This window comes from Tursiops truncatus, chromosome 14, assembly GCF_011762595.2.
Source record: "Tursiops truncatus isolate mTurTru1 chromosome 14, mTurTru1.mat.Y, whole genome shotgun sequence".
In the NCBI taxonomy this organism is placed as follows: domain Eukaryota; kingdom Metazoa; phylum Chordata; class Mammalia; order Artiodactyla; family Delphinidae; genus Tursiops; species Tursiops truncatus.
Genome location: NC_047047.1, coordinates 33,269,259 through 33,287,188, shown reverse-complemented (window position 1 = coordinate 33,287,188; position 17,930 = coordinate 33,269,259). Strand labels below are relative to the sequence as shown.

General features: G+C 41.9%; 1 protein-coding gene across 4 annotated transcripts in view; it reads left to right on the top strand.

The window, feature by feature from the left end:
• Positions 1–17,930, top strand: part of MEIS1 (Meis homeobox 1) — a 136,376-nt gene that overhangs the window by 75,704 nt on the left and 42,742 nt on the right. The gene's annotated exons all lie outside the window — the stretch shown is intronic.

Below are 17,930 nucleotides of genomic sequence, written 5' to 3'. Positions count from 1 at the left end.
CCCTCTGGACTTGGAATATTTCATAAGTCACTGTGTGCCCACAGTTCTTACAGAGGTGTTAGCACTTGTTTCCTAGATCCATACCCCAAATTAGGAGTTTTATTTGAAGTTTGCTATTGCGATTTTGCTCACTTTTGTAAGTTATAAGGTTTAGGAGTTCATGTGCACTTGTGACTTTAAGTATGTATGTTAATGATGTTGTTTTTCTCAGTGTGACTCTTCAAGTACCTAGAACCAGGTCCCACTAAGAACAAAGTCAGACAAACCCCAGAGAGAAGGACTTAATTTCTTCCAATGCTTTAGTGGACCTTTATGGCGAATGGTCTGCAAAAATTTAAATCTTGTTGCAATGGCAGGTTGCTCACATAATTTGCTCTTAAGTGGTTTGAATGTACTGGCTGCCATTACAAAACGTTCATCTGAGTCAGAGCTGCACAGTGAAAGTTGTCCCTGTATTTAGAACTGTAAAGGAAAACAGCAATATAGAGTCAGCTCTTCCTGTGTAGTCCCTTGTGACTTCTCAAGCCCAGTAACAGTTTATATTGTCTGTGTGAGTATTGCTGTTTTCACTGCAGGAATTCTCCTGGAGATGTGAGAAACTGGAGATTTGGGGCTTTATGCCACCGAGGGATTTGTTTTGTTTGGTTATTGTTCTGAATGGATTTCATGTTCAAAATATTTATAATCATAATATTTTGGTGGATATTTTTGGAAGTGCATACTGATTTAATGACATCTAAGGAAGAAGATGAAATGAAGATTTATGGGTAAAATAATATATTAAAAATCAACAAAATTGTTGACCAGGGGTACTTCCAATATCAGGGACAAAGGACAAATTTAGACAGGTCGTAGCATAGACTAGCCTAAAATGAATGAATGTTAAAAATCTTGTTTTTTTAAAGAAATGTTAGGAGCAAACCTTTTATGTTACTATTTTTAGCATAGTTTGCTTTTCTTAAAGTCATTTGATCTCCTTCAGTATCAAAGTTAATTCTGCATTGTCACTAATGTGTCCAGACCTGTTGACCCTCACATCCTCACCCACTTTCAAAGCCATGTTCCTCAGTGACTTATATTGATACAGGGAGACAAACAGAGGATGTGGGAGACCAAGCTGGTTCAGCTCCTCTGGACAGAGGCTGTGCCTCCAGTAATACTCGAGGCTATAAATTAATCCAGATTTTCCAGCACCCCTAAATAAAATAAAAACCGAGAGCGGCAGAACTAACTAAAAAATAGTTTCTTTCCTTTTCTTCTTCCCACCACGATTCCAAACAGTAGCTGGATTATGCTGATAGTTTTGGAATCAGCTTTAGGGGTGGTTAATACTGGTAGTTAGTTAAAGATGTAGGCGGTTCAGCTGATTTTAACATCATGTTAGGTTGACCTGAAACCTGATTCGGGTGCCATTACTTGCCTGACACTTGTTGCATTTATGTGGATAGTTTGAGATCTGCCTTGTGCAAGTTTGCTGCTGAGGATTATTGACCACCGCTGACTGCGAGGGGAAGGACTAGGGTCTAGAGGGCATAGCATGAAAAATAAATAGTACGGGGGCTTCCCTGGTGGCGCAGTGGTTGAGTGTCCGCCTGCCGATGCAGGGGACGCGGGTTCGTGCCCCTGTCCGGGAAGATCCCACATGCCGCGGAGCGGCTGGGCCCGTGAGCCAGGGCCGCTGAGCCTGCGCGTCCGGAGCCTGTGCTCCGCAACGGGAGAGGCCACAGCAGTGAGCGGCCCGCGTACATAAATAAATAAATAAATAAATAGATAGATAGATAGATAGTACGGCATTTAAAGTCAGCGGGAGATAAGAAGTGACAATTGGGCAAAAGTGCTGATGCAGCCGTGCTGGTATTTCGTCACTGGAGCCAACCAGCTAACCTGATCTAACCTGAGGATGAGCGGGGGGAGGGGACAAAATCAGGTTGACCCTAAGTCACAACCAAACTCTATTTCCTAAACTAACAGAAAAAAAAGAGATAGACTTCGTCAGCCTCCATTTCAGTCTGCAAAGGAGTTTTGGCTTCACTCGAAGCTGAGGTGCCCCTGAGTAAAATATAATCAAATATTAGTTCAGACAGAATCAGGAGAGAAGAAGCAAGTTCTTTTATTCATCCACCAGATTTCCTGGTTTTCTAGGTCGTACCCTAGTGAAGAACCTTGCCAAGAGCTCTATTATTTTCTTAAAAAAAAAAAAAAAAAGAACAACAACAACAAAATGCTTTTTAACAGCCAGCATGACTTTACCTGCATTGCAATGCTTTTTGTGGTCCATAGATTATTGGGGCAGTTGCAACAGAAATTATTCATGAACTGTCTGATTTTTTGAGGTCCGGCTAATTTCCTTCAGTTTGAGGGTCGGTGCTGGCCTGTACCACTACCCTGAGGGGGAAACCATTTGTCCATGTCTCCCTGGCATTCTAAGAATGCTCATAGACGTTGTCTCCTGGTTTCCATTGGGTATTTCCACCCTCCTTCCCCACTCCGCTGCCATCTGCTCATACAAAAATATTGATAATGATAACGGTCTCTAAAAAGCAGAAGCTCTCATAATATCATCTAAAAAGCAAAGTGAGAAGATATATTTAAATTTTCTCCCCCTTTCCTTCTTCCAATGAAAAAGATTCCCTTCTGTCCCTCTTCTCCAATTGCAAGAGTAGATAGATTTCCAGTTCCAAGGAACAGCCTTCTCCTTGTCTCATTATACTTCTTGAAAGAATGCATAAACTGTTTAGGTAATACTTATAGTCAAGAGCTGATTATAATAAATACTATGAGAAAACGTATAAAGAGAGTTTTATTATTATTTGTCCAAATGTAAGTAACTACTGTTATCTCAGTATTAATTCTTTAGTAAATTTATTTCAAATTCTGAGAGGTCTTTAGGGATGCACAATTCATTTGGAAGACTGTGTACAAATTTTAGATGATCACATTCTTGCTATATGATTAATGCAACTTATCCAGGAGATCCTTTATGAAATCTTGCTAAATATAAAAGGGCAACTGAAACTCTGGCTAATTAAAACAATAGCAATCACAATTTATTAGCAAACTGTAAAAAAACTAATTTTTTAAATGCCAAAGGTATATTATAAAACCTCATACACCTTTTGGAAAGCAAATTGCTATCTTTTTTTTCTTTTTCAAATAAATGGGTCAATCTTTTCATTGAGTTTATTCAGTTAAAAAAGCTGCCTTTGAAAGGGCTTTCAGCATTTGTTTGTTAGAGGAGTAGAATAGGCCCTGAATTAAAAAAACCTTTCTGGATTTGCACCCCAGCTGCATAAGAAAAATGTGCCTTTCTGTAGTTGGTCACAGGTAGATTTAATCAGTAGCACATTTTACTACTCCAAAGAGAGAACTAAAGCTTCATTTTTGGACTCACAGTCTCTAGCAAGCTAAACTGGACATACTTGTATATAATAAAAACAATAAAAGAGAAAGGAAACAGGTTTTAAACTTTGGTGATTATGGGGTAAAAGGAAATTTCAGTGATGTGAATTTCCACCTTAGACTTAGTTGAACCTTTGCCAGTTTTGATAGCTAGAGAAGTTCTCCTGAAAGAAACTATTCCCTGGAATTGAAAAGAATGACTGACATTATTTAGATAATGAGAGAGAATTCGAAAGAAAATAAAAGGATGTATTAATAGAAATGCTTGCATTTGCCTGAAGACAAATTACTGCAAACAATTAGAAAGTACTTAATATTTGGGTGTGAGTCACTATATAGTCATGATCAGTTCAGGGGCATATGCCACATCAAGATTTTGTTTCCTTCCTAAGGGCATTATTCCAGCTGTAAATATAACCTGCTATGTCATAATGTTTAAGCTGGATGTGTTTTGCATATTACTGGTTATTTTGCTACATAGCGTTACAGAGATATCCGCCTAAGGGCTAGTAAAAATGAAGAGAAGGAATAAATACAATGTTTAAGGTAAAGAATCAGGGGTCTTTTTTCTTTTTGTTTTCCTACCCTAACATATTGCAATTGTAAATATAATCTAAATAGAAAAGGGGTTGATATGGTTCTTATTGAAAATATGCAGTGACATATTTTCCTGCATGGAGCTTGTGTACTCTAGGAATCCTGAAAAGTTAGGGAGAGTTGAGGTTGTTAAAATGCATACCTGCAAATTCAGGTGAAGACACCATTCAAGGTGTGACTCATTCGGCATTGACCAGTAGGAGAGGTGATCCTGAAGGTGAATTGACTTTCATTCACATTCTCTTGGATTCCTCTTCCTTTCACTGACCTTGAGGACCCACTGGGTACTATAGAGACAAACTTTGTTTCTAGGTTATATACACATTTTGCTATTTGATTTTGTTTTCTTTATTTCGACTTCTAGCCTGGAAAATACTTTTTTTTTTTCTGTTGCGAAATTTATGTCTCAATTTCTGATTTAGAAGACTCTCCTCTCAATGCGGATAAAGCCAAAGTGAGGGGTTGTAGAATCTTCCAGGTTGAGAATGGCGTTGCCATAGAAACACTATTAGATGAAAAGTGCCCTGCGGGTCCGCCACTCTAAGAATGGAGCAAATGGAATTGAATTGGGAAGTGAATGCTCTAGAAGAGACAGATGGTGTTTCATTGGTTTTTGCTTTTGGTAACAAGATCTGGTGGAGACATCTTAGTATCAAATCTCTGCCTGCAATTTTGGAAGAACTGCTCTCTAAACATTACGAATTATTGTTAGAATGAAAAAGTACTTCTCATTGGTATCCAGATAACCCATTTTGTTGATCAAGGTGAGCGGAAAGTCAAAAGGCAGACACACAGATAAGGACTAATACAGAGGCACGTAGTTAGGTAGCAGATGGAATTTGCTCCTCTCCTGCCATTTCTATGTCTCCTCCTATCCCTCACCACTATTCTTGGCCAGTTTTAACAGTGAATATTCTTATTGTGCCTTACCAGTTAGCATCCTTCAGCTACCATTAGTTCTAAGAAGGTAGCAAGGCAGGAAGACTATATTTTTGAACTTTGACCTAAAATGTCAATCAGGGTAGTGCAAAGTGTTTGGGAAAGACAGTCCTAACTAGTCCTCCGTGTTCGTATGCCTGAGCCAAGGAGGGTGGCTTGTGGAGATGGCAGCTAACATTGATCCTTTTTTCATTGTGTGGTATCTACAGATACCTTATTAAATTAAGATACTTGAAAACTAGTATGAAGGAGTGAGAAGATTTCTTTTTCCTTTCAGATGCCCATGTCCCATAACAAAAATGAGCTCTCTGAAATACGTAAGAAGAATATCTTCACAGTTCTTACTTTTTTTTCTTACACGAGGTTACCAGTCACTTTCCCAGGCTTTAGTCATGATGATGGTCAGAGCTTGGCTTTGCCGAAATCAATACAGGCTTAGATGACAGATCTCTCTATCTTACTTTTAAAAGATCTCTGCTACTTTGGAGATAGCATATTTCAACTTTGATTAGATAGGACCCTGAATATCTTTTACCCAATTGGGAGTCATCTGTTTCAGGAGGAGAATGGAATAGATTATTTAATGACTTGGAGGTAATGTTGGAATGCCCTAATTCTTCTGTAATATACATCATATAAACCCTGTTTTAATAATGAAGCGAGTGGTTTCTAGATTCTGGAGCAACTGCCTTTTTCTTTTTCTTAGCTGGTTATTGAAATCTTAATGGGATGCGTGATGAATTTTCTTAGGTCAGGTAAACTGAAAAGGCTACAGCTGGAATTCTTCACCCAGAAGAATCGGAGTTAATACTAATGATCATTGTGAATTAGAAGATCAAAGGCGAAGCATCAGCCTGTTCTCCAAGTTGTTGCCCCAGAGGCCATTAGTGACCTGGCAGAGCTCCCTCCCAGCCTCCCCCACACCTCCTTCGCTTTGCCCCAGCCTTTCTTCCCCATCCTAGTTATGCACCTCTGACCTGGGGGAATTACAGTCAGTTGACGAGGAGGCATTGGGGGAAAAAAACAATCAAAAGTAAAAACAAAAGTCCAACTTTAAAAGTGTTCATTTATCCAGGTGCGTAGGACTCTTAAGCAGATGAACTCGGATTGGGGCTGTATGAATTTCGGGGTGTGATTGAGATTTTTGTGCTCAGGCAAGTGGTTTGTTCATTTCACTGATGGTTGGTGCCTTTATATGGTGCCTTAAATAAGGGACATTTGTAGCGTCCGGCTGGCAATTTGTCAACTTATTCTAAAATTTTCCTTTTGTTTCCAAGGCTAAGTTAAAAATACATTGTAGTTTGGTTTCCTGATATACTCTTTTTTTAAATTAATTTTTCACTGCATTGGGTCTTTGCTGCTGCTCTTGGGCTTTCTCTAGTTGCAGCGAGTGGGGGCTACTCTTCGTTGTGCGTGGGCTTCTCACTGCGGTGGCTTCTCTTGTTGCGGAGCACAGGCTCTAGGCACACGGGCTTCAGTAGTTGTGGCTCGCGGGCTCTAGAGCGCAGGCTCAGTAGTTGTGGCGCACGGGCTTAGTTGCTCTGAGGCATGTGGGATCTTCCCGGACCAGAGAGCGAACCCGTGTCCCCTGCCTTGGCTGGTGGATTCTTAACCACTGCGCCACCAGGGAAGCCCAGGTTTTCTGATATACTCTTAATCGGGTTGACTCAATGAAGGACTAGGTTCAAAACAGAAGTGCCCACATAAGCACAGTTTATTAAGTTGATGGTTGCCCATGCACATAACTGTTGGAAAACTAGCTCGCCATTTACACTTCAATGCATATATCAATGTCCTGTCTTCTGATACCTCTTAGTGATGATACATTTTTGAAGATAAAACGCTAAACTCAGTCAATGAATATGAAACAGCTCCTCCTCAATTTATCTTTCAGATTAAAATTAGAGCATCATGTACATATGTGTGAGCGTATTTTTTAAACTAACTCAGTCTAATCCTTAGGAATATTTTGTGACATAGGTTTGGCTTTTTACTTTCTGTGTTCAAGGTTCCTAGTGAAGGTACTTTGGTTTAAAGAATGGAGGTTTGATGGACAGACAATCCAGTGGTTTTGTTTTAGGAAGGATTCCAGTGTTTTGGTTTGGTTTGGCTGATTGGTTGTTTTGCCAGGGGAAGGAAATCTATATGTCATGTAATTTAGGAGACTTTGACTTAACTGGAAATATCCTCATCACATCTCAGTCTTTCTTACGGAAGTGTGATTATGACTCTGTGTACATATATGTCCCTATATACTTGGGCATTTTTCTATAAGACAAATCTCTCTGAACCCCTGCCATCCGTACCAATCCTGATGGGAAAAACTGATCCATTTTACTTCTTTTAATCCCCTAAATAGCTATGTTCAGGGCTCTAATTTTTCTGTTTCTGCTGATGGAAGCCAATGCCAGAGGGTAAGCAAAGAGTGGAGACCACATTGCAATGGTCACAATACCCTCTTGGTTATGGGCCAAGCTTACCTGAGGTATACTGAATGCCATGAGACAGCAAAAATCGCTTTATTAGGGCTCCAAGGTAGTAATGATAGTAATTGTGCGGATTTACAGCAAAATGACTGCTATGGACAAACGTGCCGGTGTTTCAATACTGCTCGTCCTTTCATTTGCGAGTCCTGAGCCTGGGAAAGGTGGCTTTCGTCAATGGACTGGATACTCAGCTCAGTGTGTCAGGAGGCAGGAGAGAGCCCTCGAACACTCAGATAAGGCGTCCACTTCCTGGTGGGCCTGTGGGCAGCCTCCAAGAGCAGAGGAGTAGCTGGAAGACTTACGCCAGGCGATTTTCTAACATTTCAAAGACCTTTCAGATTTTGTGTTTTCTTGCTATTGCAAAATGCCTTCACTCAGCAAATTATAGCCCAAGGAGTGTGGCTTCCAATACAAGAAGTATTGCTCTATCTTTGGACACTCTAAAGAAAAGATAGGACTCAAGTAACTTGATGTTGTAAATGCAAGCACCCTAAGTTAGTTGATATTCAAATGAGACACAAGTTACTTGGTTTTATAATGGATTATTCAGAATCTTCTGAAATAGAGACCTTTGTTTGATTTAAATTACTGCTTGTATTTGAATGTCCTCCTGGTATTATCTCTCCAGAAAAAAAATGGGGCAATATATATGAACTTAACCATTTAGGTATCTTTGCTTTTCAGTTCTTAATATTCTGCGATCAGTTTTTGTCTGTTTTCACATTAACTTTGTCGCTAGCATCCCTGTAAAGCCCACACGCTCTCCCATGACACGAATGGCCTTTGAGAATTCGGTGTCCTAGGAAGTTCTTGGGACATCCAGAGGCCAGGAGGTGTTAATAGGAACACTCATCCTAAGAAAGCTCAATGAGTGTAGAAAATTTCTATTGCAGTTTATAGAAGCTTAGGAATCATTCCTGTCCCATATTTAAAGAAAAGTCAGTTTCCCAAACTTCTTGGGGGAGGAACTCCACAAAAATGACAATTTCATTTTTAAAAGAAATGCAATTATCTCCTGCCTACATAATGTTACTTTTCCCAAGTTTTTTTTTTTTAATGATCCCTTAATTGCTTGACTCTTTTGACATTGGATCATTCTGTCCTGTTAACAGCTGAAGGAAAAAATTGATCAAAAGGCTAAATAAACTTATAATATGTGTCTCTATGGTGCTTTGTAGTTTAATCTTTTCACATACACTGGATTCTTAAGACAATCCTGTAAGGTAGTCAGGATGACAGAAATGAAGGTGAGAGAAGTTAATGAATTTTCTCAGGGTCAAAAGCTAGGAACTGGCTGAGCTGCAACCAGGGAGGGTCTCCTGCCTTGAATTTCCATGTGCTTTTTACCACGTTGCCTCCCAAACACAGAGCAAATCAAATCACCATCATGGGAGTTCAAAGGTATAATTATAATCTCATTTCATGAGCTAGCTGATTAGTATTTTTTAAATAAAAATAAGAGCCAGAAGGTTTGGCACAAAACTTCATAGTGCAACCTGATGGTTATTGGTAACGGGGGGTCAAGGAAGGTCCTTTCCTATCTAGATTCTTTTTCCAGACATATCTGTGCATAAAGAAAGCATAGCTGCAGCTATTGATATTTTGTGCAATTGTAATCATTTATACATTGTTAGAATTTCAGATTTTAAACATTAACTGTCCCTCCTTCCTTATGGAAATAGGTAAATCTCTAGCCGTGTGTATTACTAACAACGTGTGATAGTGATTTGGGGAATCTTTCCTCATGCAAGTCGTGACTAACCCTTCGAACACAGAATTTAGCTCCTTGAAGATTTTTTGCCTGTCACATGTTCAGGACGCCAAAGAGCTATGTCTTTCATTTGCTTTATGGAGATAGGGGAAACTGCTTATGCAGCCCCAATTACTCTTGAAACTACAATCCAACTGTCGTTTCTCAGCAAAGAAGCCTGCTAAAGCCTGGAGAATTAAGCCACCGCTCTGGGGTATGACACTGAGGTCTGATCATTTTCAAGCTAGTAATAACCAGAATCCTAAAATTCTTTTGAATAAAATGTAATTTTAGTAATGTTTCCATAAACAGTGGTAATGGTGGCATTTTCGTAGGCAGTGACATTAGTCACATCGAAATTGCACCACATTGGCTTTTAAATTACTCCACCTGTCTGTATGAATAGAATTTTCAGTGTAAAAGCAGAGAGACAGCTGCTGCTAATGTCTCTTCTCCCTGTGCAGATAATGCTGGTAAATCTACATGCATAAAGGACTGGTTTGTGGTGTAAAATGGTACCTGACCCTGCTGGCTCCTGAGCTGCAGAGAAATACCTTTAATTACCAGTGGCTGTGTTTAGTTGTTGACATAAAAATGTCAGCTTCGAGGGGTATAACCTCAGGTTCACTCCCTCTAGTAATGTCACCCACCGCACACTCTTTTTCTTCCACCCACATCCTTAGTGAGATGGGTGAGCATTTATCTTGATGTGTTTCAGAAACGTGCAGGGCATTAATACTTAAAAGGAAAACATCTAATACCGTATGAACTTGATTGATGATCTTTCCATTGGAGAACTTTTAAAGATGAGTGGAGTCGGGTTCCTTCCTTCTAGCCAGAATGGAAATATGGGATACTGTCTATACCTTCAAAGGGCTTAACATCATTCATCTAATAACAGATACACGTTCTCATGTGAGGATCATGGCCAGGCACTTCAGAAAGCAGAAAGGGTAAAGAATAGAGGCTTGAGTCTGTCAAATTTTTTACCATAGGCCCAGGCTTCCTGTTGATACGTGATGAAACTTACTTTCCGGAGAAGCCTGTTTGCTCTTGACCTTTCGGCTGTGGTCTATTGTAGCAGCTATATCGAGCTAGGAATGGGCCAGCCAAGCAAGGGGGATACTCCTGTTCACAATGCCTGTTGCCAACGACGTATTTGGAGAAATGGTAAATAGGAGATATACTTGTCTGGCTCGTTTGCAGGCCTTCTTTTTGACTTCTTTCACACAACTCGTGTTTTCGTGTTTAATTTAACAAGGAATGAGTAGTAAATGAAAGCTGCTGCCTGAAATCCCACTGTGAGCGTGTTTTGCACTTGGCTCCCCGGTGACAAAGCAATTTGCGAAATTATGTGATGGAGTAATTAGATGAAGCCAGGGCTTCTGATTGTTGCCATGCATATGGGGCGAGGGTTTGTTGCGAAGAGGGAGGGGGAGGAAAAAAAACAGATTATGACCCTGGCAAGTTGGCTCAAAGCTTCTTCATTTATTTGTAAACAGAATATTTAGTGACCGCATAGGAAGTAGCTGTAATCACCAGCTCATAAAGAAACCACCGCAGAGCTTTTGGATTTTTGCAGAGTGCTCATGTAGAATTTAAGCTGGGAGGCAGAATCCCTGTTAATGTAATTAGGATCTAATTTACCACCCTTTGCACACAGATGTAATAACGTCTAGATCTTCTACCTTTAAGCACATTACATATACCTCAGTGCAGCACTTACTGAACAGAAACAGGTGTGAGCACTTTCCTAATTCGTTTTTACACTGTAAACACATAGCAGTGTAAGGGAAATATTTACCAAAAATGAGGGGAAGGAATGTCTGCAAATGAGGCAGTAATGGACAGTTGCCCTTTATGTACTGATGGATTTCTCAATGGTTAAGTAAATTAAAGCAAATGCTAGAAAAATCAATAGGCCAGCATAGTCTTGGTTTTGCCTCATAGACTTCAGGACAGAATGACAGATGTGGTGTCTATGACCCATTTAAGTATTAATGCTTGAAAAACCGCTTCTGCATGCAAGGTTATAGGCTTTGAAACATTCTGCTCTATTATATTACAGACAATAATATTTTTAAATATATATGGAATTTATATGTTTCAGTGAGGTTGTTCTTAGGTGATACATTTATACTGGAAGATGAGTTGCTTAGTTGTTGCAATAGCATCATAAATCAGTGTTGAATGTTCCCACATGAAAACATCTTCATGAGGCTGTAGTTGGGAGGTAAAGATGATGTATATCGAGCTTCCATGTATCGTGAAGTGAATGTGCTCCATAACACTCTATGTGGAAACCAAATTAGATTTAATTAAGGGGTAGATGCTGAGAGACTTTGGAAAAATCTGTAAAATACCGTTAAAATGTGGCATTAGAATTCAGTTCATCTCCAGGGCTCTAGATGCTATATTTTGCATTTGTACCAACATGGATCACGTGTCACATAGGTTGACCGTCACAACATGGGGAATTTTCGGGCTGTTGAAATGTTCTAAATGGTAGGTATTATCCTCTGAGAATGAGAAGGCCAGCCTTCTGGTAGCATCACAGAGCGTGCATTTTCCCATCCATTGTTCCCATTACCAATGTCAAGAGAAATGGTGGAAATACGCTCCCAGTGTTGGATTGTTGATTACTAGAGACAGGAAGATGAGAAGAGAAGCAAGGCAAAGTGTACTTAAGTACTGGTTTCAGGGACCACAGCTGGCTTCCACACCAAAATAAATTGGAGGGTTGAACTCATTATGCTGGTTCTTTGGGGAGAAGGTGCCATTTGTTGCAGAAAAAGAGAGTTGGGTTGGCTTGAAGTGTCCTGTTTACTACCTTCTTATGCTGAGTGAACTCGGACAATCATTCCTACCTTCTTTTGCCCGTGACTAAGCAGACAGGGGCCAGCCTGCCTCTGGGTTTTGAAAATCAGTATGTAAAGGTGATATTGTGATGAACCAAATCCTTGGAAACATTGCTAGGTTGGAATGATGGAGAGAAGTAGAATGATTGTAGGTTCTAAATGGAGGATATTTTCCTGATTTTAATCTTCATACAACATAGCAGTAGTAATTACAACATTCCTCTGAAGCTGTATCAGGAGATTTAACAGTGTACACATTTGGAGGTTAAACTGAGGTGTAAATGGTTAAGTTTAAAAAAATGAAAGTCTACCATCTAAAAAGTTGGGAAATGGAAATTACTACAGAACTGAAGGTTCTTTTGCTTCTTCAGAGCAGTGCTTCTTAAACTTTAGTGTGCATTCCAATGATCTGGGAATGGTTTTTTTGAATGGAGATTCTCAGAGGGGTGAGGCCTGAGATTCTGCATTTTGAACAAGCTCGCTGCTGCTCGTCCACAGACCAGACTTTGCATAGCAAGGATCTCAGGAGCACAAGCAACATGACAGCTTTTAAATGGAAAGATGACTGTTTTTCTTAATCTTTGATTTTTTTTTTTTTTTTTTTTTTTTTCTGTACGCGGGCCTCTCACTGCTGTGGCCTCTCCCATTGCGGAGCACAGGCTCCGGACGCGCAGGCTCAGCGGCCATGGCTCACGGACCCAGCCACTCCGCGGCACGTGGGATCTTCCCAGACCGGGACACGAACCCGTGTCCCCTGCATCAGCAGGCGGACTCTCAACCACTGCGCCACCAGAAAAGCCCCATCTTTGATTTTTAATGCTTGGATTTTTTTTCCTCTGGTGTTGAAACAACGCATTATTTTCATAATGTCTCTCGGACTGAAGTGTTTGGTTTTTCCTCTGCCAACTTCAGTTCTTTTTCAGTGTACAAGGACTTTCTTTTAAATACCAAAGAGTTTTTAAAAAGCCAGACTTGATGTTTTAGAGCAGCTTCAGGCTCACAGCAAAACTGAGGGGAAGGGACAGAGATTTCCCATAGGCCTCCTGCCCCACACCTGCAGAGCCTCCCCAATTATCAGCACCCCCCTGTCCCCACCAGAGTGGCACATTCCTTACAACTGATGAACCTACACGGACCCGTCATTGTCACCCAAAGTTCACAGTCTACATCAGGGTTCACTCTTGGTGTGGTACATTCTAGGGGTTTGGACAAGTGTATGTCATGTATCCACCATTATAGTATCATGCAGGGTAGTTTCACTGCCCTAAATGAATATCACAGAGTTTTCCCTGGGTCTCTCAAATACCCAGAAAGCTTCTGATAGATCAAGGACGCTGCAGATATACTGACTTTTTCTTTGCGGCTTCTTGACAGTACACTTGGGTGATAGGATGAGTGAAGGTTGAACGTTACAGAATCTTACCCTTCCCCCCGATGTGGCTTCAGGGCTCTGGCAATGATAGTCAGTCATGGAAGTTATCATGGGGAGAGGGCAGTGTGTTCATTGCTTGTACTAGCTCCCGAATTCCTAGTCTGGACCTCCAGATCTGGTAGCCTTTGTCAGTAAGGAAGCAAGAGAATCACCAACTAAGGAAACAATACATACATTTTTTTTTTTTTTTTGCGGGCCTCTCACTGTTGTGGCCTCTCCCGTTGCAGAGCACAGGCTCCGGACGCGCAGGCTCAGCAGCCATGGCTCATGGGCCCAGCCGCTCCGCGGCATGTGGGATCTTCCCAGACCGGGGCGCATCGGCAGGTGGACTCTCAACCACTGCGCCACCAGGGAAGCCCCACAATACATACATTTGAGGGAGAAATGCTGTTGTTCCTAATCCTACTTGCCAACTTCAGTCTGCTCCAGGAAATGCTTTTGTATTTCCGCTGCCTTGTATACTTTATCTGCCCTGGGCACTCTCAAATTCCACAGCATCCTGGAAGATGAATTTGTTTTAAAAATTGAACATCCAAGGAAACAGTCACCCAAGTCCAGGAAGCTCAGAGTCCTATACAGGGTAAACACAAGGAGGAACACACCCAGTTACGTATTAATCACACTGACAAAAATTAAATGCAAAGCAAAAATATTAAAAGCAACAAGGGAAAAGCAGCAGATAACATACAAGGAAAACGTGAGCATCCGAAAAGTATATTCCCTCTAGTTGGGCTAAGATCTAAAGAATGGTTATGAATAGCACATACCTATGAATCATTGCTTAGTGGGTAAATTCTCTCACTCATTAGAGTTCACAGGCTGGATGTAGTTTCTTGAAATTAGGTCATTTATTTTGGTCTAAGGCACTGAGGATCAAAGGTCACAAGGAATCCAAAAGCCATTAGTCAGGGTTCTTTTCTGGACCCCTTAGATGTCATTGTGCGAGTTACCCATGGCAGCCCGGGCCCGGCCTGCTGTCAGGGAGCTGGCAGGGTGCCTACTTTATTTCCAGTTTGCATAGATAAAAAGCAGAGCAGCTACTCTTGGAATCACTATAAAAATAAGCTTACATAAAATCTCCATTTGAAATACAGTATGTGTGTGCCCCTGCATGCGTTCTCTTACGGAGGCCAGGGGCCCTAGAAATCAAAATTAGAAAGAGAGGCATCCATTCGATGGCATCGTGGATTAGCCTTTGTTTTGGTGCAGGCATTTATAATTCATTGTGAGTATAGTGAAGACCAGATTTTCACAAAGAATTGTAACGACAAACCAAGTGTTTTAACTTGCGAATGTAAAATGCAATAAAGGCATCGCGTTAACCATTGTCAGATATATATGTTGCCATCCCCTCTTGATAATATTGAAGTACATTTGGCAGTAATGAGTTTATGCGTATCAGGTGGGCAAGAGATGTAGTCAATTCATTTACTTCCCCCATTGAACCCTGTGGGTCTCAGGCCCACACCTTGAAGTGAAAACCTCGTCAGTTACCAAGACGACAGGTGCCCTCGACTTACTCCTTGAAAGTGTTCATATTGGACCAGAAACCATGAGCACCCAGCAACATTCATCACTTCAGTGTTCAAGGGAGTGATTGAGTAAGTGGTGGGGTGAATTCCCAAGGAAAAAAGGCCAAATGGACCTGCATGAAACAGCATGTATTGAATCTTGAAAAATCCAGCTATAAGCAAGTATCCTATTTGATGTGAAAAGATTATTAAGTACTTCGTTTGCATTTGGTTCAACAATTAATCACTGTTCCCCCATTTTACAGATGGAACACATTTATAGAAGGAAGCGAGCTGGGAAAGTCTGAAGATCTACCAGAGATCTTAGTGTACAATAAAGTAGAAACGGGAAAAAAATTCAGAGCCCTAGTTTGCAGCCTGCTGGGTGTCACTACTTCCAGACCTTGAGACTTAAATTTATGGTTTGTTATTGCTCTTGAAACTGGCTTGCATATACGTTGACTAGATCTGGTGAGAGTTGAGGCAGAAGTCCATGTGACGTCACCAGAGCCATGTGCTTGGCCCACTTACTTGATCACAGCTGCTTTATGGCGCCACCGGCGAGCTGTGGGTTCCCTGCATGGGTGCCATGCTGTCCCTGGGGTTCTCCGTGGCAGTGACACCTGCACTGCACAAGTGTGTGTGGTAGGGGTGGGGGAAGGGGCTTAGGCAGCAGCAGAATGGCTCTTACCTGGAAATACCTAAAATTGTTTGGTTTGTGCGGAGAGATGGCTGGGATGTTTTCCACCATGGGGTGACCTAATCCCACTGCACAGCAGGAAAAAGCAACTTTTAAACGTGCTTGTTGTTATTTTTCCCCACCGTAAATGATGGCTAAACTTTAGGCCACATCTACCCTTCTCTTTGAATAACAGTATGAATTGGGCCATTCAGGTTTTTTCCAAGTGAGTTCAAATGCGTTTTGAGTGCCCTACTGAGTGCAAGGAACCGTGTACATCTCGGAGCTCTAGGAAAAGCACATAGATCTAGTTGGTGGTGTGGTTTGCAAGAAGAACTGGAGTGAGGAGGACAGTTCAGAAACAATGACAACAGTTCTGGTGAGGTTGTGGTTGTGAGAGTGTAAAGAAATGGATGGATGGGGCTTCCCTGGTGGCGCAGTGGTTGAGAGTCCGCCTGCCCATGCAGGGGACGCGGGTTCGTGCCCCGGTCCGGGAAGATCCCACATGCCGTGGAGCAGCTGGGCCCGTGAGCTGTGGCCGCTGGGCCTGCGCATGCGGAGCCTGTGCTCCGCAGCGGGAGAGGCCACGGCAGTGAGAGGCCCGCGTACCGCAAAAAAGAACGGAATTCAGGCAATGCCTCCTTTTAAAGGCTGTCTGGAGGAAAAAACCTAGAGAAAGAGACAGAGGAGCAGGCAGGAGGTCTGTCCAACGTGGAGGTGGGCTGGACTCATCTCTGCGGTCCCTTCTAGCTCCCACACTTTAATAGTCTAAGAAAAGGAAGGAAGATCCAATGATAAGAAATAGTCCATTCCCAAACAGAATCCACCACAGTCCCCACACTGGCTCTCCTTTCTCTCACCCTCATCTCAGTTAACAACATCACCATGTACCCGGAAGTTCCAACCAGGATCCTCAGATTCATCCTGGAAGATTCCCCCTCCTCCCTGCTTCGCAGATTACTCCCCGAGTCCCATCAACACTCCCTCCTAAACACTTCTTCATTCCCTTATCCCTATCTAGTCCCGCTGCCATAGCCTCCTTGTCTCCCGCTCTCCCCTTTCCCTAATCAGCCTCCCTGCCTCTATAATCAGTTGCCTCTAATCAATTACACTTGTTTGTAATTGATCCCTTACAAAGAATCCCTCATTTTGCCCCCAGAGTGATTATTCCAAAGCAAAATTGGCCAGATCTCACCCCTACTTGAAAACCTGTAATAGCTCCCTATTGCCCTTAGGATACAACATCCTTAGTGTGCCATTCAAGGACCCTTGAGGTCTGACACTGGCCCACTGAGCACCCAGGCTCCTCATTCGCCCTTTCCATACACACTTACCTTCCCCACAGGCGCTGAATGGTCCTGGACTCTGTGCACCGGCACGTGCTGTTCCCTCATCTGGAAACTCCATGACCCCTTCTCCACTTCATACTTTTTCCTGCATCCTTCACAACTGATCTCAGCTGTCACAGCTTGGGGAAGCCATTCTTGGTCCTCCCCAGGAGGGAGGAAGTGGCCCCTGCCTCCAGACCCATAGCGCCTTGATGGTCATCTGATAGAGAGCACTTGTCATGGTGACTGTTTATTTACGAGCTGCCTCCGTCGTAAATAAGATGATTGAATCTTTCACCGCTTTATCTTCAGCCATAATAGAGATGCTTGATGATATTTATTGACCAAACGCTTGAGCAAAGTTTCAAAATAGAGGTGACCAAACCCTGAAAGTTTATGCAGTAGAAGTACTGGCAAAGGTTCTGGTATAGGGATTAGGATATCATCAGTGACCTTTGAAAGACCTGTTTCAGGACTTTGGAAGAGAAAGAAGCTGTATTCTGAGGCATACGGGCGATACTGTGCAGCTGTCTTTCATGGAATTGCTACTATGTTCCATGCAGTTTGTTAAAGCACAGCCTAATTATTTACTTGGGCAATAGAGAAGGAACCTTTGAAGATAAATGTAGAAAAGGACTGATGAATGGAGCAAGGATCAAGAACAAGTGGGCAGTGGAGGGGCTGAGTGGGGAGAGTGATGGGATGGCATCTCAGAGCAAGGGCTTAGCAATACATGTGAACCAGGAGAGGAGATTTAGAAATAGACAAGAAGGGAGTCTTGGGTGTTCTTCTCCTGGATCTGTTAGCGTACCAGGAGGCAAAGTCAACGGCTAAGTGTCCAAGAAGTAGGATTGGGAGCTGGAGGAGAATGGAAGTCATTTGGAAAAAATTGCTGCTGGGAACACAGTAGGCAGACCAAGAAAAGGAAAAAAAAAAAAAAGATTAAGAAAG